The sequence below is a fragment of the Dipodomys ordii genome, unplaced genomic scaffold (assembly GCF_000151885.1).
Source record: "Dipodomys ordii isolate 6190 unplaced genomic scaffold, Dord_2.0 Scaffold40, whole genome shotgun sequence".
Lineage (NCBI taxonomy): Eukaryota > Metazoa > Chordata > Mammalia > Rodentia > Heteromyidae > Dipodomys > Dipodomys ordii.
The window spans coordinates 11853057-11880718 of record NW_012267256.1 but is presented as its reverse complement, the minus strand read 5'-3'; the positions used below and the strand labels follow the sequence as shown (position 1 = coordinate 11880718).

Sequence of the window (27662 nt, the reverse complement as noted above, 5' to 3'; positions counted from 1 at the left end):
TTTTCTACTGGATACTATTGTAGCCATGGGACTAATAGGCAGTCACTAGGTGAGTTAAATAATTGAATGCATATATAAACAAAGGAATGAATAGAGCCACAATGTCAGATCTCAAAGAAAATTTTATTTTGGGACAGTTCGTCTAAACATGTTCTTTTTATTTTTTCAGTCACGGGGTTTGAACTCAGGGCCTGGATGCTATCCCTGAGCTCTTTTGCTCAAGGCTAGTGCTCTACCATGTTGACTCATAGCACTACTTCCAGTTTTCTGGTGGTTAATTGGCGATAAGAGTTTCATAAACTTTCCTGCCTGGGCTGGCTTTGAACCTCTACCTTGAGATCTTAGCTTCCTGCGTAGCTAGGCTTACAGGCATGAGTCACCAGCTCCTGGCTTAAACAAGTTCTTAAAATTGACCCAGAAACTGCTTTGTCTTTACAGCCTTGGATAAAGCTAAGAACTTTGGGTTGGAAGCAAATCATTATTCAGGTTATATTCAGCTAACAGAGGCCTTAGGCCACAGAATGCAAAACAGGGTAGTTGTAACTATGGCAGAAGGAATGACGTCTTCAAGATGCTTTTAAGAGGAAAGCAGGGAACTTATACCACCTCCTCTCCCTTTCATACCTTCCAGAAAGGACTCCAAAACCACAGGGCTAAGGAAATTGCTGTTTGAAATCCAAAAAAAAAAAAAAGAGTGCTAGCTCCAGGTCCCTCAAAACAAAGAAATAAAGGGCAATCATCTTCAAAGATATTTCACAAAGATGGATCAGAGTAAAGGGCGATGGGAAGAGAATGCAAACCAAACACCTTACTTGGCTAGCAAAAACAGCTATGTGTTCTGAGACACCAGAAGGGAACCTGAGATTCACAAGAGCCCTGGTATCTCATGCTTTCTTTCCTGACCACTTTCTTCCTCAGATCCAATAAACCTTTTCATCTCTTTGTAAGCTGTCTAGAGGGAGTCATAAAAAAGCAGCCCTGACAGATGCTCATGTCAGCTTAACACCACAAAATGAACAAGCACACATTGGGGTCTATGGCTGTGTGGCACACCCCATGAAGATTTCACTTGGGTATCCGTCTAGGATAAGCAAAGTGGGCTTTTTGAACTCACACAAAGAAGGATTCCCCCTGGAGTTTCCCCATTCAGAAAACCAGTCTTGTGTCATGGAGTATGCGAAACAATCAAGATCATCAACGTTTTAAGATAATTTTTTAAGCCAAAGGAGAACATAGAATCTAAGGTAACAGCTGCAGATATTTGCAAACCGAAAACTCTCTTTTGACATTGATAAGATATAGGCTGTCCCTTTCCCTTAAAAAAAATATTGTCTTTAAGCAGTTATACAAAGGAGTTTCCATTTAAGAAAGCAGTTTATGAATACAATGCATCTTAACCAATGTCATACCTTTCCACATTATCACCCATCCTCCTCCCTCCTCCAGCCTTCCCCTTCCCTCGGTTTTCTTAATTTTGTAGGATATACATTGGATTCTTAGAGATGCCATTCGTAATGTGGTGAGGAATATTTATAAAGTAGCTAGCTAATTTGTTTCCCACTTTCTTCTTTACTAATATCTAATAAAATGGCAGAGATAGATGTTAGTGTCTTCTGCCTGTAATCTTGGCTACCCAGCAGGCTGAGATCATGAAGAGCTCAGTATGGAGCCATCCAGGGCAAAAATTTTACAAACCCCATCTTAACCAATACCTGGGTGTTGGGGTCCACCGCTTCTGATCCCAGATGCATGTAGGCTGAGATAAGGAGAATTATGGCTCAAGTCATCCTGAGTAAAACGTCTGTAAGACATCTCATCAAAAGAAGATAGATGTGGTATCTCATGCCTGTCATGCTTGCTATGTTGGGAAACATAAATAGGTGATCATTGTTCAAGCTTGTCCAGGCCCAAAATGAGACTTAATCTCAACATTAACCAGAGAAAAGACCAGATAGAGACATGGCTCAAGTAGTAGGGTGCTTACTGAGCAAGCCCAAAGCAATTACTTCAAACTCCAGTATTAAAAAAAGAATAAAGAAAAATTGGAGGAATTGAAAAAAATGATCACCCTTTCAGTGAAAGAGCAAAGAAGAATATTAGGAAGCAACAGCAGCAGCCATACAGCTAAGCCATCTTCTTCTCCAAGACTCTGGCCTCTGAGGATGAGGAGAAATAAAGATACAGTAGATGTCCTCATGCAGAGAACCTCTTCTATCTAGAGACTGAAGATTTCACTTTCCCAATCTTACCATTCTTGTCCATTTCATGTCACTGCTGAAGTATTCCTTCAGGGGCCTTGTCTAAAATTGGCCCTCAATAAAGCCTTCTTCAATAAACACACCAGTAAAAGACTCTGAGAACCAAGGAAGATCTGAGGGTAACGCTATGGACCTGAGGAGAAATTGTGTGAGGGACCCTAGTACATCTTTATGAAAACGAAGATGATGGCTTTCCAGGGGAAAATCAATAAACTTCATTGTGGCCAACACATCCAGAGAGTCTTCCAGCAGCCAGGCAACTGTAACCTCTTTGCATAACCATAAGAACACTGTTCCCAAATGGGAACTTCAACCAAGATCCCTGGACACATGTCCGGTTGCTTATGTCTTTCCAAAACAAGGCAGTGGTCCAGGAGCTGGAGAAAAGTGGAGTCTTTCCCATTATATGGGATTGGTGATCCATAAGCTCACCCATAAGAGCCCAGGACTGAGTGCATGGATATGTACCTCTGTGATGCTTCTAAGACAAACTCGTGAACCTTGGGCAGATCCAGTGTCCGGACTGGTACACACAGGCCTTCAGAGACTCGCCTAAGTGAAGATCTAAACAGGCTGTCTCTAAAGTCTTCCAGCACTAGGATTCAGTGTGGTTTTTTTTTTCATCTGTTCCACATCAGAAAAGCATTTTAGCTCTGTCCAAAATGCAATCAGCCTCGAAACATTTTTTTAAATCTATGCCTTCAAAATTCTTTGGGCTCTCTGCACATTTAGGTTTTGCCAAGCTACATATGACCAGTTAGATGATCCAACCTCAAATCCAGGTTCTTCCCATTCGCTCCTTTGAGTTTCTCTTCTTGGTCCCTTCAGCCGTCCTAGGTCCCTCAGCAACGCTGCCACATCCTTTATTAACATATGGTCTCCCTCACTCAGAATTGTCTGCTCCACTTGCTGTAAAGCTACCAGCAAAAAAAAAAATGTTTGAAATTGAAACCAGATGCACACATGCACCTTGGGATGTATGTATTATGAAGATGAAACCATCACAGCTCTTCCCTGTTGGCTTCACCATGGGTTTTTTTTTTTTTTTTTTGTGCTCCACCTGGTCATGTGGCGTGCACCTGCAATACATTGACAAGGCTTTAGATTTCAACAAGAATGGTTATATCAGATTCCAGGATGGCCTTGGGTTTTAATCCCAAGTGAGTGGTGCATGCATCAAGGGTTTTTATTCCCACCTCATCTTTATAGTTCTCCTGGCTTCCACTTGCACTCAAGCTAATATTTCATGTGCACAAACAAGTCTCTTAGTCCCTGCTTCCATTTTCTTTGTGTGTGTGTGTGTGTGTGTGTGTGCAAAATTATACCAATCCCTCCCTTAATTGTTACTACAAATATTGTGGCATAGGTAAGCATACGTAAGAGCTGGGGATATCATTTTCACTGTAAACCTGCTCACTTCTTTCAACAGATTGTCTCAGACTGGAGAAATACTTTTAATGCTACAGGATAAGAAAGCTCAGCCATTTCTCCTGCCTTGGATGAAATAAAAAGAAAAAATGTAGGGGGAAAAGAAAAGCAATGGTGCTAAATAATCTCATGAAATTCAAATGTAAGAACTAACTAAGACAAGACTACAAACAATGTGTAAACACAGTGGCCAGATTTTCTGAATCAAATCATGTCTTGATTAGATGATTTTAAGTTTTGGACAAATTTATATTTGAAAATACAAACATTTTGGAGAATTTAACATGTAAAATCACATATGCTAAAAGTCATAGGCTAAGCCAGGTGCTGGTGGTTCATGCTTATAATCCTAGCTTCTTGGGAGGCTAAGATCTGAGAGGTGCAGTTCAAAGCCAGCCCAGGCAGCAATGTCCAGGAGACTTCTATCTCCAATTAACAATCACAAAAGGCCAGAAGTAGAGCATGACTCAAGTGGTAGAGCACTAGCCTTGAGCACAAAAACTCAAGGACAAAACCCAGGCCTAAGTTCAAGACCCAGGACCAGCCCATGTATGAGCATGGACGTGTACACACACACACACACACACACACACACACACACACACACACACACACACAATGTTTACATATATATACATATATATATATATATATATATACCAATAATATATGAATGAGGCAGAAATTAAGGTCTAAGAATGTCTGGCTTTTCTAGCTCTTTTACCTAGCCTCATCTTGCTGCCTATAATAGAAACTATTTTAACTATTATAATTATTTCAGGAATTTACTTGAATCAATTCATCAACAAGTTCCTTCGATAAAATAGTGTAAGTTATGTTTTTCCTATTAAAATTTCATAAAATCTTAATGTGGCAATTTAAAAGAAAAACTTGAGAGAAGTAGTTAAAAGAAGCATCAAGACACAGAAATTCAGTTCAACAGATAGCAAACGGAAGTGGTGGTTCCATCATAGATACAGACACACCACACACGCACACACGCACACACACAGATGCACACGCGCACACACATGCACACACACGCACACACACATGCACACACGCACACATATTTCTTTTGTAATAAGGAAAAAGCTGTAACAAAGAATGTACATCCAAAGAGATCAAATTTCCACATACAACCTTATCCAGCCTCTTCTTGTACTGTGGCCAAATTCCAAAGCACTCTATTATCTTTCCAGATAGAACCCTCTTCTGCATGTCACAGGTCAAGTGTGTTAGTCCTAAACTAAAGGAAGAAAGCAATTAGGGACATCGAGAGGGACAAATGGCATTCATTCAATTCTATATTGGAAACTGTGCTAAGCCAACAGTTTATTTGCTGCTAACATATTCTCCTTCCTTTACAGAAATAAAGATGAGAGAGAAGCAATATGTTTCTTGACTTTCTGTCATTATTTGTGAGCAAAGATTTTTATATATTTTTTCCAATTGTCATACTGTCAGTTAACAGTTATTAACTGTTTTCCAGGTGCCATGTTGGAAGCTAAGAAAGTAACAGATACTATCTCATGTACTTTAATCTTAAAGATCCTAATATAGAAGAGAAAAGCAAAAAACAAACCTTGAAGCAAAAAACATGAAGGAATTTGCCTCCTAAGGTTTGATACTTGGAAAATGGTGAACTCTGATTGAACTGGAATCTGTCTTATGCTTTCTTACAAGGTGATAATTAAAAGAGTAGACACTATATGAAAACTACTGCTGGGTGCAGGTAAGGGTAGATCCTGCCTGTAAGCCTAGCTACTTGAAAGGTTGAGATCCAGAGGAAGGTAGTTTAAGATCAATCCAGGCAAGAAAGTTTGCAAGACCCTTTTCTCAACCCATAACTGGACATAATGGCCACATCCTGTCATCCCAAACCAAGATGAGAGAGATCATATTTTCAGGCCAGCCTAGGGTAAAAAACTTCATCGTGAGACTCCATCTCCAGGGGGGAAGCTGGACACATTAGTATGCTCCTGTAATCCTAGCACAGAAAGCCAAAAGTAGAGAGATCACAGCTCAAGCATGCACCTGTCTGGGAAGCAAGAACCAATCTAAAAAATAACCAACACAAACCAGCACTTAAGGCATAGCATAAAATATCCATATATATATATATGAATTGCTTCTAACCATGCAGAGAAAGATAAAACATTAATAAACACGTGATTTTTTTCTGTTTTATGTAACAAAAGAAGATTGGTGTATAAAAGATAAATGTGCAGCTACTTGTAAGTTATTATGGCGTGAACAGAGAAGAGTAAGACCATCACAGACCTGATACAAGTCTCTACTAGTGCTGAAACAATGAAGTCATTGTCATCCCTAGGAGGATTACATCGACTCTTTAACCAAACTACAAGTAAAATTGCCAAGGAATTCAGAGAACTTAGCAATCCTGTCTGACTGGAAGAATTGGAAGGATGTCAATGGAAGATCACTAAACCGCATAAGATCATGACTGAATATGTTAAATGAGCCACACGACCATGGCTCTCTATACTTCTTTCCACAAACTAGAACACAACAAGCTTTGCCACCAAGCTAGGGAAGCTTGGTGGTTCCCAGAGTCTGGGCTATGCATCAGGGATCTGCTCTACCCATCGCTCAGATGACCTGACCACAAACCTTCAACACAGATTGGAAAGCACTTGTGTGCAACCACAATAACCATAATAATGCTCCATTTCTAATTGCTGTATTCAGTACCTTCACCGGGCAGGCTTGTTCTATTTTTCTGGTTTTCACTATTTTGTTCCTTAAACAAGACGCTGAATAGCTCTAGCTACACTGAACCATTATTCTGCTCGTGTACATTGTCCGTGTGTGTGTGTGTGTTTGTGTGTGTGTGTCACTGCTTATTGATGCTTTTCTCTCAACCCAGCCATGTAGTGCCTTTCCTCTGCCCACACTTATATCTCTGCTTGCAAAAATCCTGCCCTTCACTTTCTTAATAAATATCTTTACTATCTTTAAGTAGCAGTATAAACAAGTTGCCATTCACCAAAGCAGTTGATGAATACAGTACATCTTGCTCAATGCCACGTCTTTCAATTCTCACCCAGCCTACCCCTTCCTTCACTTTTCTTAAGTTTTAGGTTATGTATTGAATTCTTCGTCATTTAACACAGCAGTTTACATACACAATGCACCCTTCATCATCGCTTCAACATCTTCACTCTCCCTTTGGCCCATCCTTTCCCCAATTTTTCTCAATCCTGTGATATGTACAATGAATTCTTGCCTGCCTTCTGCCCCCTTCCCCAGTTCATTCTTCTCCTTCTTTCCCCTTGTCCCCCCCCTCCCCTCTCACAAGTATCCATTTCCTGGTATTGTTTTTTTGTATTGTGCCTTGACTCGGTCTTTTTAAAGAATAACACCATACGAATTCTCCACAGAGTCTATTATCCTTCAGTTAATTCATGTGTAACCATTAGCCATCCCATAGAGAGACAGTAGTCTGGAGGCAGTTATATGAGGCAACTATCTAGAGCAATCACCTTGAGACACCAAGAGCAGGTGGAAAAGCAGAAACTGAATCAAGAGTGGCTACATTCTGTTTCTGGTATTAGAAAGTTCAACTTCCATTCAAAACAAATGCCAAAGCAACATAAAATTACAGGAATGAACTCTAAAGGGTTTCTGTGGCTCAGCACTATTGATATTTGGACCAAATAATTAGTTGCGTGGGGTGGGGGTGGGGGTTCTTCTAGGCACTGGGGGTTATGGAGTAGCTCCCCAGGCCTCTACCCACTTGGTATCTGTAACATCCCCAGTCCTTGTTAGCTATGACAACCTCAAAAATGTGTCAAAACAAGCATCCCAGGTTGAGAGCCACTGGAAAATGATCTTAAGGCCTAGAATATACTTGATGAAAATCTAATCACAGAAATGATTACAAATGCAAGCCAGTAAGAGACAGATACGGCACTAGCAGAATGTCGGTTGATGGAGACTGTGTGGCAGAGGCTGTGAGAATGGATCTGAAGGCAGCCTGGAGAGCGGTGTTTTGTGGGTCGGGTTAACATGAACCACTCAGATGACTGGCTTTGATATGTCACAGAGCACTCTGTATCTATTTTGGTGTAAGAGGCTGCATAAAGTCCTAATCTGCTGAGATCTGATTGGATGGCCCTTTGATTGCTCCATTCATCTGTTCATTTAAAAAAAAATCTCTTTCATGCCAAGGATTTTTGACTGCACTCGTAACCCAGCAATCACACCAGCAATATCAAGCAGGATAATGTGGCTTTTGCTTTAAGCTGAGATACTTCACAAAGCATAAGAAGGAGATTTAGATTCAGCTGAGGTTTCTGAAAGTTAAGAACACAGCGGGAGTTATCATTTAGGCAACAAACACCACAAAGCCCCGGTTTAGCTTTTCTCCCAGTTGTAAGCATAATAGTTTTATGTTTTCTGAGATCCTTTTCATTAAGTTAGACCTTTCATGTCAAGTTTCTTTTGGATGTATCTCTGGCTTTTCTGGATGGGGTGGCATTTGGTAACTAACTGATGAAACATGAATATGCACCATCTGTATCCACAGTACCTTCTAGAATTCATACCTCTAGGCCTTCCAGTAACACAGTTCTACGCACTGCTAAAAATCAACTTGCTTCCAGAAGGAAGACATAGTCTCATGTCACAAACAATGGAGAATAGCTCAACAAAACCACTCCGAAAGTCACTCATGAAGGGTACCATCTAACCCAGGCCTGGTAAAGAATTACAATGACCTTTTATCTCTATCAGCATCCTGATCACTCTCACACTTTTACAGTGGCCCAGGACACCTCTGCTAGCTCCTCCCCCAACCCAGACATGGAGTGATGGCAGAAGCATATGAGGAAGTCAGTTGACTTCTTGACCCTACCCAATCATTTGGTGGCTGTCACAGGGATACCAAATGTGAAGCAGAAGGTTGTCAGAGATGAGCTGGGTTCTGAGAGAAGTTCTGAGGGCAGTGGAAAGCCTAAAGAGCCTCCAGGGATCCATCCATCTTCCTGAGGATCTCTGTGAACTGCAATTTAGAATCAGGTGCGCCATCTTGAGAAACCATCCCACATTCCAAACAAAATTAGTTTAATGCTCTCAACATAAAAAGGTCCCGAGCCAGGTGGAGGATCATTATATGAGCACACACCGTGGAACTAAAAAGGTTTTCATGCTGCTGGAAGGAATTTATGGGGAAATTTATTACAGACCCACTTCTTATGTAAATCATGTCCCATGCAATGAACTCAATGGAAGTAGCAAGGCCAAGGAAGGTCACTGAGGCAAATATCATTAGAGTTTTCCTTTTGAGAAATGAGATATTCTTCATCCCTATAAGCCTGTATGTCCAACCAAGGGAAGGAGCACAGAAGGAAAACAAAATACAACCAGATCTTCTGTGTAGATAATTCCTTAGCCTTTTGGGAAAAGTCTGGCTATTTCTAAGTTCTTATTGCAAACTGGGTAGAATAAATCAAGCCTGAGTATGGCATAAGTGGGCAAATACCACAGGACTAAACAAGGAGAGGTCTTTTCTGTTTCATTGTTTTTCTTTGAAAATTAAAATCCTGAGCCATGATTTATTTCACTTAAATGCATCATTAACAATTACTCTGTTAATAGAAATTCTTCTGCCTCTCAAGATTAAGTAAACACTCTCTTTCCTCTTATTGAGAGGAAATAAGAGATGACACGTCTCATGACAACATTGTGTATTTGGTTACCACTTCTGAGTATGGGCAGGTTCACTTGGGGAGCAAGGGAGCAAAACTAGACTAAATGTAGTTGCTAGAGTCTGGCTTCCTCAGCAAGAACCAAACCTACACCACTTGCCCAGTCTTCTCCCCTTTCCTTATCTCCAACAACAGCATTTTTACTTTTGGAGTGCTGAGGAATCAAACCCAGGGCTTCAGGCATGCTAGGCAAGAGCTCTATCACTGAACCACATTCCTAACCCAAGAGTAGCATTTTGAAACTTTTTGCCTCCAGTTCCTAATACAGGTAAGATCTGGTAAGATCTGTTTTCTTTTTGTCTTAGAAGTTTAGTTGTTCTTTTTAAAAAGTTTACTTCATTGCTATCTTAGAGGGGATGTTCAGAGGGATTACAATTACACGAGTCAGGTAACGAACACAGAAGCTTAATTGCTGTTGAAAGTTAGAAATCTCCTTACTCTCATTTGATTTTTAAACACGTGCCGTTTGAGAATCTATCTTATCGGTTATCACTAAACACCTACACCAACATTTGTACTAATGAGAGCCGAAATTAGCTGAGGGATTTCAGTCCATCAGAATACAGCCCCAGCACTTTACTTGTACTAATTGATTGAATACCGATTGTAACTCTAAGAGCTAAGGAAGAGCCATGGTTATCTCCATTCTTCCATGAGAGAATTAGGGTTTCGAGAGTTGAGACATCTTCCTTAGGTCATTTAACAGAAGGATGAAGCTGGCATCCAAATATAGACAATTTGGTCCCAACCTGGCAGTCTTGATATCTTTGGTAATCTATTTCCATAACCATATTATCCTTTGAAACACTCACCTCTTTGCATGTGAGGCGATGTATGAATGTATGAACACGTCACAAATTTGTGTGCAGATCAGACCATACCACGGACTTCCTTTTGTTTGAGCTCTTGTTTCCAAGGAGCACGGCTGGGTCCTGTGATGATGTACAAGGGCTCCTAGGTTCATATTTCCAGCATCCTCCTCACTGCTGAATTCTAGATTCCTCTATCCACGTACAAGCCCAACATAAAGATCTCAGCCTGTTCTGTTCATTGGTACGACCCAGTCACGGAGCATAATGCTTGGCTCAGGATAGGCAGTCAAAAAGTAATTGTTGAACTAATAAACTGATGTTTAAAAGTGACCTTCAATAAAACATGGTCAAGATTACAGCTTTTCATTCTTCCGTGAGACTAATTCCTCTTCTACACTTGATTCTTCAACTCAGCTGGCAGACTCAAGCTCTCAGTATCATCCTTATTTGTTCTCCATGTCACCCCATGGCCAATTCATCAGCAAGGATCATTTTTCACTAATTCTGAAGGGCATCCACACTTCTCTCTTTCTACTAGCTCTCCCAAGGCCAAACCAGCATCATTGTCTCTCTGCTGCTACTACACTTCCCTGTCTTCAAACTTGCTCAGACCTATCTCAGATATTTATCATTATTTTTTTCTTTGTCATAGTTGGATTTTAAAATAGGGCCTCTTGCTGGCTAGGCAGGCACTACTACTGATGAGCCTCACCTTCAGCTCTTTTCTATATTAGGTAATTTTTTTTATTTTTATTGTCAAGGTGATGTACAGAGGGGTTACCGTTACAAGCGAAATGAATTCCAAGGCATGGACACAAGAGGTTTTTCTTTGTTGTTCTTGTTCTCAGTGTACTACATGATTTCTTTTGTCTTTTGTGTCTCCCCCCATTCGATTTTGATACCATGGGTATTGTAGTAGGTGTTTTTAAGAAGGGGACTCGCTTCCTGCTCAGATACTGGATGACAATCCTCCTATTTCTCAATTCCTACCGTAGCTAAGGCCATAGGTACATGCTAATCCACCCAGCTTGTTCCACTGATATGAAATCTGGTGAGCTTTTCTGCCTAGAACTTCCATCCTTCCAATCTAAGCCTTTCATATAAATAGGATGATAAGCCACCAGCACCTGGCTTTAATCTATTCTTTAATCAACACTCTGATCTTTGAAAAAAATCATCATAATATTTTTTTCTTAAAAGGCTTGTGATAACAATAAATTACAATTCAAACTCCTAGCTTGTGTTACAAAGTCCCTGTGTGATCTGCCTCTTTCTTCTTTGGCCTCTACTCTCTCCTCTGTTTTATTCTTTGAGCATGAAATTTCATTGCTACTGCTGCCTCTATGGGGAGTAGTTTAGTGACACATTTGTAGATTTATGTGGGAGTGTATGAGAGACAGAGCATATTCAAGTTAATTCCAGTCTGTAAGTACCTTAGAATGTAAAATATCAATGTCAGATCTTAATATACCAAGACTGGTTAACTAGAATGTGAGAGATCCTACTTATGAAGCAATACTCTCTGTGTGAGTTCCTTAGCACTTAAAATATTGTTATCCAAAAGCCAGGAGACTTTTTTTATTTGCTATTTATTACTACAGAGAAAATTAGAGGGTTGGTTCAGTAGAAATCTTATAAAGGCCTTACTGCCCTTAAATGAGCACTGTGAAGAACTGGCCAGCCCCACATTGGAGCTCGGCAGTGCTATACTCAAGTTTCTGGCTTAGTACTCTGGACTCTCCACTTTATGGATATCCCACAGCAGGTTCCCCATGAGGTTACCCAGTACCATGATCTGAGTGTTCTTACATATGAAGCAGAGTAAGCAATCTAGGCTAAGTGTTACCTGGAGTCCAAGGCTATGTATGCAGATCTGGTTGTATGTCGTCTTGTGCTTGTTGACTAAATGGTTAGGGGAACATGTCAAAAGTAGAGCTCACTTTAATACATGTTTTTGCATTTTCCTGAAAGCAGGCCTTGTGACAAAGACTTGCATCTATACAATTTATAGGAAACATGGGTAGAGCCTAGAATACAGAAAAAGGAAGACAGTCAATAAAAGATACATTAGCAAGTCAGATACCAAAACCAGAGTTCACTCCCATAAGGAAACTGAGAATCATGGGAAACAGTTACCTGCAACCCATTTCACTGATATGCAAGAGAACTGGTTTCCAAAAGTCACTGATTAAAGACTGTTCTGCATCTGGCCATGTACAAGGACTGAAAAGCCTTTTGTGACTCTGGAGAAAAAATACCCCCAGCACTGCCATGCAGGTTCTCCTAGTGGGAAGAGAGAAGAGCACAGTGAAATGTGCCATAAGATCTGAGGTCTTCAGCCAAGGCACAGATGCATCTGCTGCCACCTAACTGAATAGTCATAAGAAAGGCCCATGCATCTCCACTTGTAAAACCTACCTTGCACATCAGCAAGCACAGATTGCTTTTAAACCTTACTGGGGGCTGGGGAGGGGGTGCTCTCTATTCCCTCTGCACTTTCTATTCCATCCCTAGAATATTTGTACACCATGCTTCAAGGAGTACTATGACTAATGGTCTAAACTTTAAACGTCCTATTTAAAAGTCATGAGTTGACCTTTAACTCCCAATGCAGTGGGTCATGAACTCCCTCAAATTATGAATGGAATCATCGATTTGTAAATTCATAGCCTGATGGACTCTTGTGAGGCAATAGAAACTGTAGGGGATGAAGTTCATTTGGAGAAGGTGAGTCACTGAGGTAACACACGGCCTCTCTCGGCTTCCGGGCTGCCATGAGGTAGGCAGCCTCCTCTGCCACTTGCTCCAGTTATAATGTTCTGCCTCACTGCAGACCCAGCAACAGCTGAGCAAACAATCCATGGAGTGAAACCTCTGAAACAGTGAGCCAAACTAAATCTTTTTTCCTCTAAGTAGCTTATTCCAGGCATTCTGTCACAGTGATGGACAGCTACATAACACCGCTATTGGTAAAGGTCAAGAACAGAAAATCCAATACAGAAAATCCTCTCCCTTCCTTAAGGCCTCCTTTTGGAAAGTTGACTACAAGTTCCTCCAATTGTAGAAGCACACAGGGAAAAACCCCAAAGCATTCCACACAAGGCAGAGGAGAATGCAAAGCAGTATGGAGGGTCCTCAAAAAACTCCACATAGAGCTCCCCTATGACCCAGCAATCCCACTTCTGGGCATTTACCCAAATGATCACAAACAAGGCTGTATTAAAGCTACCAGCACAACTATGTTTACCGCAGCACTATTCACCATTGATAAGATATGGAACCAACCCAGATGCCCCTCAGTAGATGAATAGATCAAGAAAATGTAGTATAGATAGACAGATAGATAGATGATAGATAGATAGATAGATAGATAGATAGATAGATAGATAGATAGATAGATAGATAGATGAATTCCATGCTTCCATCAGAAAGAATGATGCCATCCCTTTTGTTAGGAAATGGAAAGACTTGGAAAAAATCATATTAAGTGAAGTAATCCAGACTCAAAGAAATACAGGTCCCATGGGTTTCCCTTATTTGCAATAATTAGTATACATCTAGGATAATTTTATCAGATGAGCAGAAAAGGTCAAAAGCTATGTTCATATGACCATATAAGATGATGCTAAGTGAAATGAACCACAAGATATGGACACAAGAGGATTTTCTTTGTTGTTGTTTTTCATGTACTATGTGAGTTTCTTTTGCTTCTTTTGAATGTTTGCCCCCTATGGTATATCTCCTGTTGTCACTGTATTTGATTTGTATATACATTTATCTAATTTGGGGAAGGGAAGGAGAATAACAAAATGCTGAAACAAGGACACAGGTTGACCCATTGCAACAATGAGACTCACAAGACACTATGTTGGAAATGAACTTTAGAACTTGCGGGGGGGGGGGAGAAGAGGGAGGAAGGAGGGAAGAAATAGTAAGAAAAAAACAAAGGAGGGGATAACAATGCTGGACAAGAAATGTACTTATTACCTTACTCATGTAACTGTAAACCCTCTGTACAGCAACTTTACAATCAAATTAAATTTTAGAAAAAAAGAATTTCTAAGAAAAGAGAGACTCTACTTCTCTACCCAAAAGCTCCATTCCCAGTCATGAAGGAGTGTAGGCTAGGGCATGACTCTTGATGCATATCAGAAGCCCCTATTGAATAAGATCAAATCAAAACAGAATAGGTATGGAATCTGCATCGGACTGAGGTGTTACTAAAAGTCCCATATCAATTGCCTACTGCTATAATAATGCTGTGTAGCAAACAACTCCAAGCCATCCATGATCTATAACAACACGCTTATTACTTCCGTGTCTAGAGTCCAGTAAGGGTTTGTTAAGTGTGATGGCTGCTCACTAAGGTGACCAGGCCTCTGTTTCATGGGTCTCTCATCTTTCAGGAGGTTTACCCAAGCCATGCTCACAGCAACGGTTAAGTAGCAAGAGCAAGCAAACCTACTTCCACAAGTGTCTTTTAAATCTACATTTTTTTTATTGGTTAATATCCCATTGGCCCAAAGTAGCAGTTTACTAAAGCAATTCCACTGGCTTGCAAGAACCAGTTGTTAAATATTCAGGAACTTTGTGAGTTAGCTATTAAATCTCTGGTAGATTGAAATTTTAAAAATAAATAAATAAGGACCAATCTTTCCTTCCCCTCTTCACCTCCTGGGGGAGAGGGGGGCAGAGAGGCTAATATACTACTGGTCCAAAGCAAGTTACATTGCTGAGGTCAGATTGAAAAGATCATCAAGAACAACATTCCCGAAGGGGCAAGCTCCACGGAGTGCTGAAGAATCAGGGTCCAATTGGAATTCGTCACAGGTACTCAGCCATGCCAAAAGAACTGAGTTCTTTTCAAGTTCCACTAAGTGTGGGACCAGTTAAGTTCTTTTCTTTCTTTATTTTTACTTATTTTTTTATATTTTTTTATTAGTCAGGTCAGTTGAAGCCTCCTGCTGATTCTTCATCTTGGCAAACTTTTCCTTTCTCATAAAGACTCATGTGGTCTTGGATGTTAAAAGAGCACTTTAAGTCTTTCCAAAGACTATAACTAATAAAAAGCAAGGACCTGTTTTTTTAGTACCTGGGAGTGCCAAGAGCTCTCAAGTTGGGATTGCAACCATTGTAGAGATGGAAACATATCTGGGAAAATTGAGAGGTGGAACCCATCCAACAGCAAAGTAAGAATCAGGAAAAGGCTTCAAGAGTTCAAGCCCTTGGCTACATATGCTTCAGACCCTGGGCTTTGGAGCAAGCACAATAAGGAGACAGAAAATATGGGAAACTCAAGCCCACCTCTGCATCACCTGACCTAATTGCAGCCTGACTCCTTCACTTTTTTAGGTGCTCTGCAAGTTACAGCAAATCTGACTTCTTAACGAATTGCTAAAATCTATTACTATTGCGCAGGAAGTGGCTTGAAATTCCCACCTCTATGTTTCCTGTGGGTTCATTGAATTAATGACAGAAAGTAAAAGTATTACACTCCAATGCAACAGAGGACTGGTTCTCTTTGGACTGCCAGAATGTGTGTGTGTGTGTGTGTGTGTGTGTGTGTGTGTGTGTGTGTGTGTAGTAACTTTTGTGCTAGAGAATTGCATGGACTCTAAAAAGTCATACAGGAAGGAAACACTTCACCTTGAACAGCCTGTCATGTCTTCCTTGGTTATTTGAAGAAGACATCACCACCACATGTGACACTACTGCCCGGGAGGACATGGTATGAACAAGATCATGTCCTGACCTTCCTGGACCAATGGATGCTGGCATAGGGGTACCTGGGATCGGAGACCACTGAAGGGCAAAAAGTACAAAAAATACACCACTACAGAGAATGTTTTAGTGGTATCTAACCTCTTTTCCTCTAGTCAGGGGAGGCTGACAAAATAATCCTCAAGTCTCAGAAGCTTAAATAAGATCAATTTTAACCACTCTTTTTTTTTAAGTCAACAGGGAAGCTCTGTTCAATGTCACTCAGAGACTCAAGCATGATGGGTAATTCTCTGGTGCCACTTGATAGAGCTAAGGGTCGCCCAGATAACTGGAAAAGAATTTGTTCAGAGTGTCTCTGATGGTGCTTCCAGAAAGAATTATCATTTGGATTGGTAGACTGAGTAAAGATGATAGCCCTGGATAATGTAAGTGGATATCACTCAAACCCTTGAGAGGCTGAATAGAACCAAAAGGCAGAAGTGGAAAGTCTTTGTTTTTCAACTGGGACATCCATCTTCTTCTGTTCTTGAAACTAATGCTCCAGGCCTTCCATCTTCTGATTCAGACCAGAACTTATACCATCAGTCCCCAAATTCAGACTGAATTAGATATTGCTTTCCTGATTCACAGGAAAGCAATGAGACACCATGTGAGTTCTTAGCATCTACAATACATGATCCATTTCTTACAGGGTGTGTGTCCTATGGATGCCTATGCAAATATATATGCATGTATATCTTATTGACATGTATTGTTTATGTACATCTACTATCTTATTGAAACATATCTTGCTGATACTTATCATATATATCAATATATCATACACATAATCCATATCTTTTTTTTTACTGTGAAAGTATAGGATATATTCAAGTAAGGAAAAGAGAAAAAGAGCTTTTGCCAGGTGAGAAAAGTCCCAATAAAGAGTTGGCAAGTAAGGAGCCAATGTTTTTATCGAATAGCTTTGGGTATTGCTGTTGAACTTTTAAGGTAATTGGGTTTTGTGGGGAAGGTTGATTTGCTCATTGGTTGGGCCCAAGCTATTCTGATTGGTTCTGCCTTTTTGCCTTTATCACATTTTCTTTTTTGTTTTTTTACTATATATATTTAACTGTCCATCTGTATTTTAGCTACCTAAACCACCGTGATTTAGACATGCAAATCAAAACATATGTGAGCATATAACACAACACACAAATACTTACCTCTCTGTATGCGTATGTTCATATGTATGCAGGTAACTTGTTAAATATCCTAAAACAAGATTTTCAACAACAAAAATCATTTTTAACAAAAATAGAAAAAATACTAAAATTTTCATGGAATCACAAAAGACCCTGGAGAGTCAAAAGAATGCTGATGAAAGAATAAAGCCAGAACCATCACTTACTGACTTCAGAACACACTACAAAGCTATAGTAGTTCAAACAGGGTGTACTGCCATAAAAAATAGACACATAAATGTAACAGGAGAGAGAGACCAGAAATAAAGCTAGATTTTTTTTTTACTCAATTGATTATCCCCAAAGTTGTCATGAACATACAATGATCAAAAGATAATCTCTTCAACAAATGATTGGGTAAACTGGATATCCACGCATAGAAGGATAACACTGGATCTTTGCCTCATTTTTGATAAAATTAAAAATCAAAAATCATAAATATTTAAATATAACATCAGAAACAGTAATGCTGCTAGAAGACAACATAGAAGAAAAGCTCTATGGTGATCTTTGAACTGTTTTTTTTTAAATAAATGACCATCAAAATACAGGTAACAAAAGCAAAATTAAGACATAGAGTTAAAGCACACTCAAAACCATTTTCACAGCAAAGAAAACAATCAGCAGAGTAAATATACAGCCCATGAACTTGCATAAATTACTTGCAGCCCCTTCTCTAACAAGGAGTTACTTGAAAGGGGTGAGTTAAGTAAGGTCAAGTGGAGGCAGGGCAGAGAAATGAAGACAAATAGGGGGAAGAATGCAGTCAAATATTTAATTCACATCTAGCAAAATTAGGAAAAGTGAAGAGAGGAGTAGGTTGGGCAGGATGGGTAATAATATTGAAAGGGGTGACATTGATCAAGACACATTGTATGCATAAACCACTTCGTTGAATGGCAATTTCTTTGGACAACTACTTAAAGATAATAAAAATATTTTTAAACAAAATCATAAAGAACTCAGACGTAGCAAGAAAAGCCCAATTATAAAATGGTCAAAGGTATTCAACAGACATTTTTCCAAAGAAGACATACAAATGCCCATGAAGTTTTAGGAAGACATGTTCAGTATGCTATATATAATATTAATTAATTTAAGAAAATTGTTTGCCAATGATTTATTACGAACTCATTCACAAAATAATTATTTACACATTATTTTTAATAGATTAATTATTCATAAATTATTCATCAATAAATTGTTGATAAATTATGTGTTATTTGTTGCTTAAGAACATTCAAAGTAAGGAAATTTGGAATGTTTAAAATACCGAAGGAGCCTAGCATGAACCAGGTCTCCCAGCAACCTAGAGGTTTATGAGTGGATAGCTTGCCTGCTAGGGACTGAATTCTGTCCCCCTAAAATTCGTATACTCATATAAATTCATAAGACCTCACCCTTAATGTGATATTTGAAGATGGGCCCTTTGGGAGACAATTCATGTTAATGAGATGCTCAAGTTCAGACACTCAGAAAGAATTCACTTCTTTATAGGCTGAAAAAAAAAGAGAGGGCTCACCAGATTCCAACCTTGATGGCACCTGATCTCACACTTAGAAACTGCTGTTGTTTAATCCACCCAATCTACATAGCATTTTGTTACAGCAGCCCAAGAAAACCAAGACAGCCACTACCACTGCCATGCCTACTCTTCCAGCCAGGCCCAGGACAGACAGAATGCACCCAGCCCAGTAGCCCCAGTCACTCTCCTGTGCTCAGATGGAAAAAGTGAACTCAGCCTGTGCCCTGGGAGCAAGTGACTCATCCTGCCACACCTGTATCTCAGATCCTTTCGCTGAAGTATTCCTTGAATGCCTGCCGCTGAGCAGGGAATGAACTACCAGAAAGTTTTCCTGGCCATTCTCATTCAAGACTTCTCTACCAGTCATGATCAGAGTCAGAGGAAATTCTGAAGGGTGGTGGGTTCTTTTCCTATAGCAAAGCCTTGATAGGCAAGCAACTACTTGGGCTTGTCATAGGCTTCACTTGAAATAAGAGTTCCATTTCTTACATAACTATGGCTTACATAACTATGCTCCATTGTAAAGATTGAGTTAATTGAACAAGCTACCAAGAGGAGAATCTTCTGGATGCACCTCAACCATAAAGAAATACCACAGGGCTGGGAAAGTGGCTCAGTGGTAGAGTGCTTGCCTATCTCAAGATTAACTAAGGCCAGATGCCCGTGGCTCATGCCTATAATCCTAGCTACTCAGGAGGCTGAGATCTGAGGATAGCTGTTCTAAGCCAGCCCTGCCAGGGAAGTCTGTGAAACTCTTGTCTCCAATAAACCACCAGAAAACCGGAAGTGGCACTGTGGCTCAAGTGGTAGAGTGCTTGCCTTGAGCTTAGGAGCTCAGGGACAGCACCCAGGCCCAGAGTTCAAACCCCACAACTTATAAAAAATTAAAGAAAAGAAAAATAACTAAGACAAAAGAAGCTAGCGCTCCAGTAGTAGAATACCTACCTGGTAAGCAGAAAGCCCTGAGTTCAAATCCCAAACACATATGCACACACATATCACACACACACACACACACAAATATAGAGGAGTGTTTCACACACTTGGTCAACTATTGGGATATGTGAAAATCTTTGAGGAGATTCTAATTTAACTTACCTAGGTCTAGTTTAGACATCAAAGTTTAAAATATATATTAACATAAACTAATTGTCTAAAGGGGTTTTATACCATGTGATACACACATGCATATAATATACCTTGATCAAATCGATCCCAATGTATATCATCTCCTCCTTTTTTTCTTTAACCCTCTACCACTTTGAACCACAGCTCTACTTCCAGTTTTTAGGTGGTTAATTGGAAGTTTGAGTCTCACCAGCTTTCCTGACCCAACTGGCTTCAAACTGCAATCCTCAGATCTCAGCCTCCTGAGGTTTACAGGCATGAGGCACCCAGCACATGGCTTACCATCTCTTTCTTAATCCCTGTCATCCTTTTGAATCGCTTAATAGTTGTTAGCGAGTTTCATTACGGTATTTACATTATATGAGTGTATACAAATATATATATGAAGTACTTTGATCTTATCACACTCTTATTTTACCTTCTCCTTCCAATTGACTCCTACCCAAGTCCTTCTCATTGTTATTATTATTGTTATTATTTTAGATATAGTCTCTACATACCAGCAAAAACAGGGCATCAAAATTTATAAAAGGTCTCCAGAGTCAGCTGAGATTTAGAACCACTGATTGTTATTTCCAAAGGAGAATTACTGATCCTTATATAGCCACAAACCCAAGTCAATCATTTTATTAATTATATGAAATTATTTTATCAACTACTTTAATAATTATTTGAATGACAACAGAGAGAGAGTCAATTGTCCTGGGTAACTTCACGGTTCTGACAGCTGTGAAAGGCTCATCTTCCAGCTTACGATAAGTCCCTTCTTCAAGTTACTACATGCCCTATATCTATGCCTTGCAAGCAGTTCTACAGAACAGTGGGCTTCCTCCTCCTCTCCTGGCATACGTATTACTCAGGCCTAAATCTCCATTGCAATTTCCTAAAATTGACTGCTCTGAGTATGAATATAGAGAAGCACAAAGTAATCTGACTTTACATGCTAAAACAGTTGGCTCATTGACCATGTGTTTTCAGGCAAGCTACAAAGCCTTTCTGACCTTCATTTGTAAACTAAGTAATAGATAGATGATAGATAGATAGATAGATAGATAGATAGATAGATAGATAGATAGATAGATAGATAGATAGATAGATAGATTTGTCAGTTGTGGGGCTTGAACTCAGGGCCTGGGTGCTGTCCCTGAGCTCTTTTGTTCAAGGCTAGCCTTCTATCACTTTGAGCCATAGTGCCACTTCTGGTTTTCTGGTGGTTAATTGGAGATAAGTGTCTCGAGGACTTTCCTGGCTGAGCTGGCTTTGAACTGTGATCCCCAGATCTCAGCCTCCTGAGTAGCTAGGATGACAGGCATGAGCCACCAACCTGGCACTGAGATCTTATAGTGAGCACTGTAGCAGTGTTGGGCACAAGTGTTCAAATACCTAATACCCAGTACACTAGCTACCATTTTACATGGCACCAAAGGAAAACCACCACCTATAAATAGTAAATATCGGTTAGAGAATAACGTTATATATCCTTTTCCTCCTCCCTCTTAAGAAATCTTAAGTTTGGGGCTGGGAAGGTGGCTCAGTGGTAGAACGCTTGCCTTGCATGCCTGAGGCCCTGGGTTCGATTCCTCAGCACCACATAAGCAAAAAGAAAAAAGCCGGAAGTGGCTCTGTGGCTCAAGTGGTAGAGCACTAGCCTTGAGCTGAAGAGCTGAGGGACAGTGCCCAGGCCCAGAGTTCAGGCCCCACGACTGGACCAAAAAAAAAAAGAAATCTTAAGTTTATGTGGACAATAAAGACTTATGCCAATGATCTACAAACATGAGGAATGAAAAATGCTGAAATGAGCAAAGAGTGATCTTTATGAACTTTGGGTCCCATTACATTAGATTACCTTCTCTCTGTGATTTTTTAGAGCCACAAAAACTCTTAGAGATCATTAACACTAGTACATTTTAATAATTAAAAGAATAGAATCCCACTTTTAAATGGTGTTTATGGCATGTTGGATAGTGAGTGCAGTAACACTTGATATTTATCCAACATTAGTTTGCAAACCACCCACTGTTCATACAGCATGTTTATCATATGATACAAGAGGTATTGAGTTGGTCTAACTACTCTCAGCCAAGGTCATCTCAAGGAAACAACCATGCATAAACAAGCCATGCAAGGTTGCATAGCTTCTGCTCCTGCCATAGGTCCAAGTCCAATTCTTGATGGCAGAGCTGCCAGCCAGGCCAGCCAGAAACCATTCATCCTTTGAAGAAGGTGTGAGTGTTCTCAACACAAACTGCTTGCCAAATATTTGACTCAACTATTCACAGTAAAATAGTTTTGTTTTTTTTTTGCCTTCAGTTACTGCTTCTAAATTAAGGAATTCAAGGTAATGTTATGAGTGGAGACGAAAGTGTGAGACCTAGGAGAAAACGGAAATGAGCGACTTGACTTTGTCAAGGTGAATGAAGTCATCTTGGATAACAAGCTAACACGATCTGCCGCTGGAAATGGAAAAAGTGTTGGGTTACAAGCAGAGTGGCTTTGGATGTGACCCCCGGAGCAAGGGGACATTTTTCCTCTGGCTTCTCTCCATGATGAAACATTTCCATTTGGATCACAGCCTCATGTTTGGGGAAAACCTTTCTCTTTTTTGTACATATATTTTTATTGTATAAATACTATACAGAGGGGTTACAGTTACATGAGTAAGGTAAGCAGTACATTTCCTATTAAGCGTTGTTACCTCCTCCTTGGTTTTCCCCTACCATTCCTTCCCTCCCCACCTCCCCTACTCTTCCCTCCCTCCTTTACCCCCCCCACCAAAGTTGTATAGTGTCTTGTACATGTCATAGTTACAATGGTCAACTATATCCTTACTTATCTTTTCCTTCTCATTCCTTCCCTTTAGACTACTATGGCAATTTCAGAAGCAGGACAGAGGTACCTAATATGCACCTGTAGACACGTGGATGCTGGCAAAAGACTACAAAAGCAAAAAAAAGTTAAAAATTAAAAAAAATAATAGCATCCTTACAAGAGGAGTCTGAAGAGAAGCATCGATGAACTATCCTATTTTAATCTTTGTGGAAAAGTAAGGACCCATTTGCACACAAAGCCTAGGAAGTGTAGACATGATTTTGTAGTTCAGCTGAGATGAAAAGGTTGAGACTAATGCTTTGGCCTAGACACAATTAGGAGCTTTATCAGCTATGTGCCCTTCTGCAAGATAGCACATTCCTTCAAGCCTCAGGTTCACCATCTACATTGCAGGGAACATCGTTTAGACGATATCATGTATGTAAATATCCTGTCGCGTATGCAGAAATCATTCTTTTATCTTCTTTCCTTTTTTTCCTTTTCCTTTGCCTTATAGATATGGCAATGACGCAGCCTATTGGTACAGAATGAGCCTGGTTTGTAAACTGCTAAGAGCAATAGAGAATACTGCAGGTGGTAGGCAGCCAGAAGCTCAGGAAAAGGACAACAGGACACACACTGTATCTGTTGGATCTGAATCCACTCAGCCTGTCCACCTAAATAAACAGTGCCCTTCTGTACGCACACAACTGCCTTACACGACATGCAAGTGCAGAGGTGTCATCTTCCTGCTAAGGTAGCCAAAGTGGGTAATGTCTCCAGCCCCTTCAGAGCCTGGCCTATCCACACACACACACACACAGAGAGAGAGAGAGAGAGAGAGAGAGTTCCATCTGTGCCACCCTGAGGATCTGAACTCTACAAGCTGAATGAGCTCTGGGCTCCAGAAGTGGTAAACTACAAATACGAATTCGTGAGAGGGGAAAAAAAAGAATTATTATCTGTTATGTTTCTTGTGCTTGAGAGATCTGGAGTCATCCTATAATAATTTCTGAAAAAGAGATAAATTCTAGACCAAGAATTTCTCTAGCCCTCAAAAATCAACTCGTAAAATTCTTTGCTAGTCATATAACCCCAAGGCCCCAGCGAGGTACAAAGAATTAAGGAAAATCATGTGTGCGAAGAGCAACGCCTATCTATTAGCTAATGATCCTATCCAGAAAGTTCCAGAAGTAGAGCCTTTGCTGCTCAGATGGTAGCATTTTGTCCTGTCACAGATCCAAAAGTGGGGATTCCATAATCACAGCAGACAGGCTCTGGGCAGTGGACAGACTAGCAAGGCAGAGAACGGACTTGGCCTGGGATTGAAGAATGGATGCAGGAGGACAGCTGCAGACCCTTGTTTTCAAAAGGCCACCAAGGTTAACAAGTCGAGCAAACTGATGGCATTTTGTAGGACACACAGGACAGCATCAAAGCCCTCTCTGTAAATCACCCTCTAAGGACTCCCCTCAGAGCTGCTTCAAAGGCAGAAACTCAGGAGTAACAAGCCTTAAAACTAACAAAACAGGCGTAAGCTCTCGCCTCTCCCGCACAGGAACCACACAGAGCATCTCAAAAGAGCAGCCACAGAATCTGGGACAAGAACAAAGTGAGTAAACCTGAGTGTCTTCGTCTACTTGGAACCAAGCAACAAAATGCTACAGACTGGGTAATATGTGAAGGACATAGATTTCTTTCTTATAGTTCTAGAAACTGGAAAGTCCAAGATGGAGGGGCTGGCAGGTCTGGTTGTCTTGTGAGGGCTGTTGCTGGCTTCCAAAGTGGTGCATTGTGGCTACATCCTTTGAAGGAGGAAGACTGTGGACAGGTGGGAAGGGATAGGAAGGGGAACAAAGAAGGAGGCAACAATGCTTGATAAGAAATGTACTCATTACAATAAAAAAAAAGAAAGCAAAAAATAAAAGAAGGAAGGAAGGGGGAAAAGTTACATGAGTTACATGAAGTTACAAGAGTTACATGAACTGTCTCCATGAAGCCCTTACATAAAAGCTCCTAATCCCATTCACAAATAGGGAGCCCTCTTGGCTTAATTACTTCATAAAGGCTCTGTCTTTTAATCCTATCACACTGGTAACAGGTGGATTTTGGAGGGACACCTTCCACCTATAAGTACTAAGGAATCAACCTTACTTGCTCCTTTTAGTAAAGAGAGGCCATAAATTTTAGTCTTTCTTTTTTGTCAATTTCAATTCTATCGTAAAGTTGATGTACAGAGGGGTTACAGTTATGTAAACAAGGTAACAAGTGCACTTTTTTGAACAGTGTTACCATCTCCATCATTTTCTCCTACTTTTCCCTTCCCAAACTCCCATCTCCTTACCAAGTTGTAAAGTTCATTTCCAACACAGTGTCTAGTGAGTATCACAGTTGAACTGGCTCACCTTTTGTCCCACCGTTTCTGATTCCTCTTCCCTTCCCCAAATCAGATAAACTTATATTCAAGACAAAGGGTACAGAAATTAAAAACAGTGACAACAGGTAATAAAGCAAAGGAAAAAAGAAAGGAGAAAAAAATAACTGCAAACAGTACAATTTAAAAAACCTCTTGTTTACATTTCTTGCAGTTCATCTCAATAAGCATCGTTTTATATGGCCATTTGCACAGAGCTATTGAGCCATTGTGATCCTCTCCTAAGAATATCCTAGACATATTCTAATTATCACAAAGGAAGAAAACCATGCAGCCTAAGTTTCTTTGGGTATGGCTTACTTCACTTAATATAATTTTCCCAAGTCTTTCGATTTCCTTATGAATGAATGGAGCAATGTTCCTCTTTCTGATGGAAGCATAGAATTTCACTATGTACATATACCACATTTTCTTGGTCATTCTTTGAAATGTACTTACGTGTTGCTCTCAAATCAGAATGCAGCTTTAGACACACCTCATAAGACACATAGGGTAAAGATAACAATAGTATTCCTCAAGTATACACACATGTGTATGAATGAACCAGATGTGAGACTAAGTACCTCCATAACACAGTTCATGTTCAGCATAACCTGGGGAGACAGGAGACTGATCTTATTCCTGTTTTCTGGATAAGGAAAGTGCGGCTCAGAAAATCTAAAGAGCTTTCTTAGATTACAGGGTTCACAAGAAGGTAGAATCAGGATTGGAATCTAGATGTGCTCATACCAGCGAGTGAAATTACAAGAGCAGAGATCCTGGGTTCAGCAGGGGTCACCTGGAGGCCTTCCTAACAGCCTTGCCCACTCCCCCAGGGTCTGGGATTCCACAGACTGCGGTGAGCCCTGCACTTCCAGCATCATCCACGTGTCTGTGAGGTCCCATGAGCTGGAAGCGCTGACCCACACTGCCCCACCATGGTGGGTGTGTGGTTGCTGCTGTTTTTGTTTTGTTTTTGTCAGTCTGGGCCTGGGCACTGGCCCTGAGCTTTTGTGCTCAAGGCTAGCCTTCTACCACTTGGAGCCACAGCACCACTTCCGGTTTTCAGGTGTTTAAATGGAGATAAGAGTCTCACAGACTTTTCTGATCCGGCTGGCTTTGAACCTCAGTCTTCAGATCTCAGCCGCCTTAGTAGCTAGGATTACAGGTGCCTGGATATGCCAAGGTTTTATCACACATCGCCCATGTTAAAGATACCACTCCAGGCGTTGTCCATGAATGTCTGGACTGGGAAGACACAACCGCTTACAATCAAGGTCCCAAAACACTGAGAGTTTTGCCACTCCCTGGGGAACTTTCACCCATACTCTTTTTGGGGGGGGGGCAGAAGGGGCTGGGATTATTCAAAATGACAGTAGATTTTCTCCCTTTATTTCAGAAAGGAAGGAGAAGAAGAATATTACCGGGAGGCAGCCGCTAAGACCACAGAAAAGAATCAAGAAAACCAAAAAAGGGAACAGCTAGCTCTGCTCCAACTTGCCTTGCTGTCATCACCCAGTGAACCAGAGCTTCCAACTGAAGACCTCGAGCATCTCCATACCTATTACCGTATGTTCATTCAGGGAACCTAGAACAAAATGAGGAGGATGAGGAGGATGGTGGTAGTAGTGGTGGTGGCGATGGTGGTAATGATGATGATAATGAGAGTAACAACAACAACAACACTACCACTAATAATAATAACAGGGGGAACTGAGAGTATGAGGGAGAAGGAAAAAGGAAAGGATCCACATATATTACACAATATGAAGATAGCATGATGAAACCTACCACAGACTATTTGAAAAGGCAAGGAGAAGGAGAGAAATGGGAATATACTGGAGAAGGTACACTTTTTCTAAGTCTACATGTATGAACTGATGGCAGTAAAACCCCTTGCATTATTTACACGTGCTACTTCAAAAATCAGTCATAAAATGTGTCTCCATACCATCATCTTTATTTTCTTTATATTTCATAACAATTTTTTAAATTGAAAATCAAAACTGGTAGAGGTTTGAATCATCTTCAATGTTTGAGACTTGACCAATAAAGCCAGTTCAAAAAAAAAACATTTATATGTCATGCGGATACTGTTTTATATTGTTAGGAATAGATTTAATTTGGTTCTGATTTTTTTTGGTCTGGCAGGAAAACTGTCTAAAGACTGTTTACCTTTCATGCCAAGCATGGCAACTTATGTCTGGAATCCAAGCCACTTGGGAGCTGAAGATTGGGAGGACCGCAATTAGAGGCCAGCCCAAGAACTTCCTAAGACCTTATCTCAAGCAATAGCAGAATGCAATGATCTACACCTGGCTAAGATTTTGGCAATTACAGTTCCAGGCAGGCCTGGGCAAAGATAAAAGTTCACAAAATCCCATCTCAACAGTAGAATATAAGCATGGTAGTATGGTTGATTATTAAAACTACGTTGATAAACATAAGTCACAGAATCACAATCCAGGCTGGATATGGAAGAAAAAAAAATACCAAGGTACAAAGGACTCAAGTAGTAGAATGTCTGCCTACCAACAATGAAGCCCCAAATTCAAACCCTATTATTACCACCAAAAAAGAAAAAACAGAAAAGGTTGTCTACTTTTCCTAATTA

The 27662-nt window shown here is 40.3% G+C and overlaps 1 pseudogene; it reads left to right on the top strand.

The window, feature by feature from the left end:
- LOC105987212 overlaps positions 1 to 26640 on the top strand; it is an 83601-nt pseudogene extending 56961 nt beyond the window's left edge.
- The last annotated feature ends 1022 nt before the right edge of the window (positions 26641 to 27662 follow it).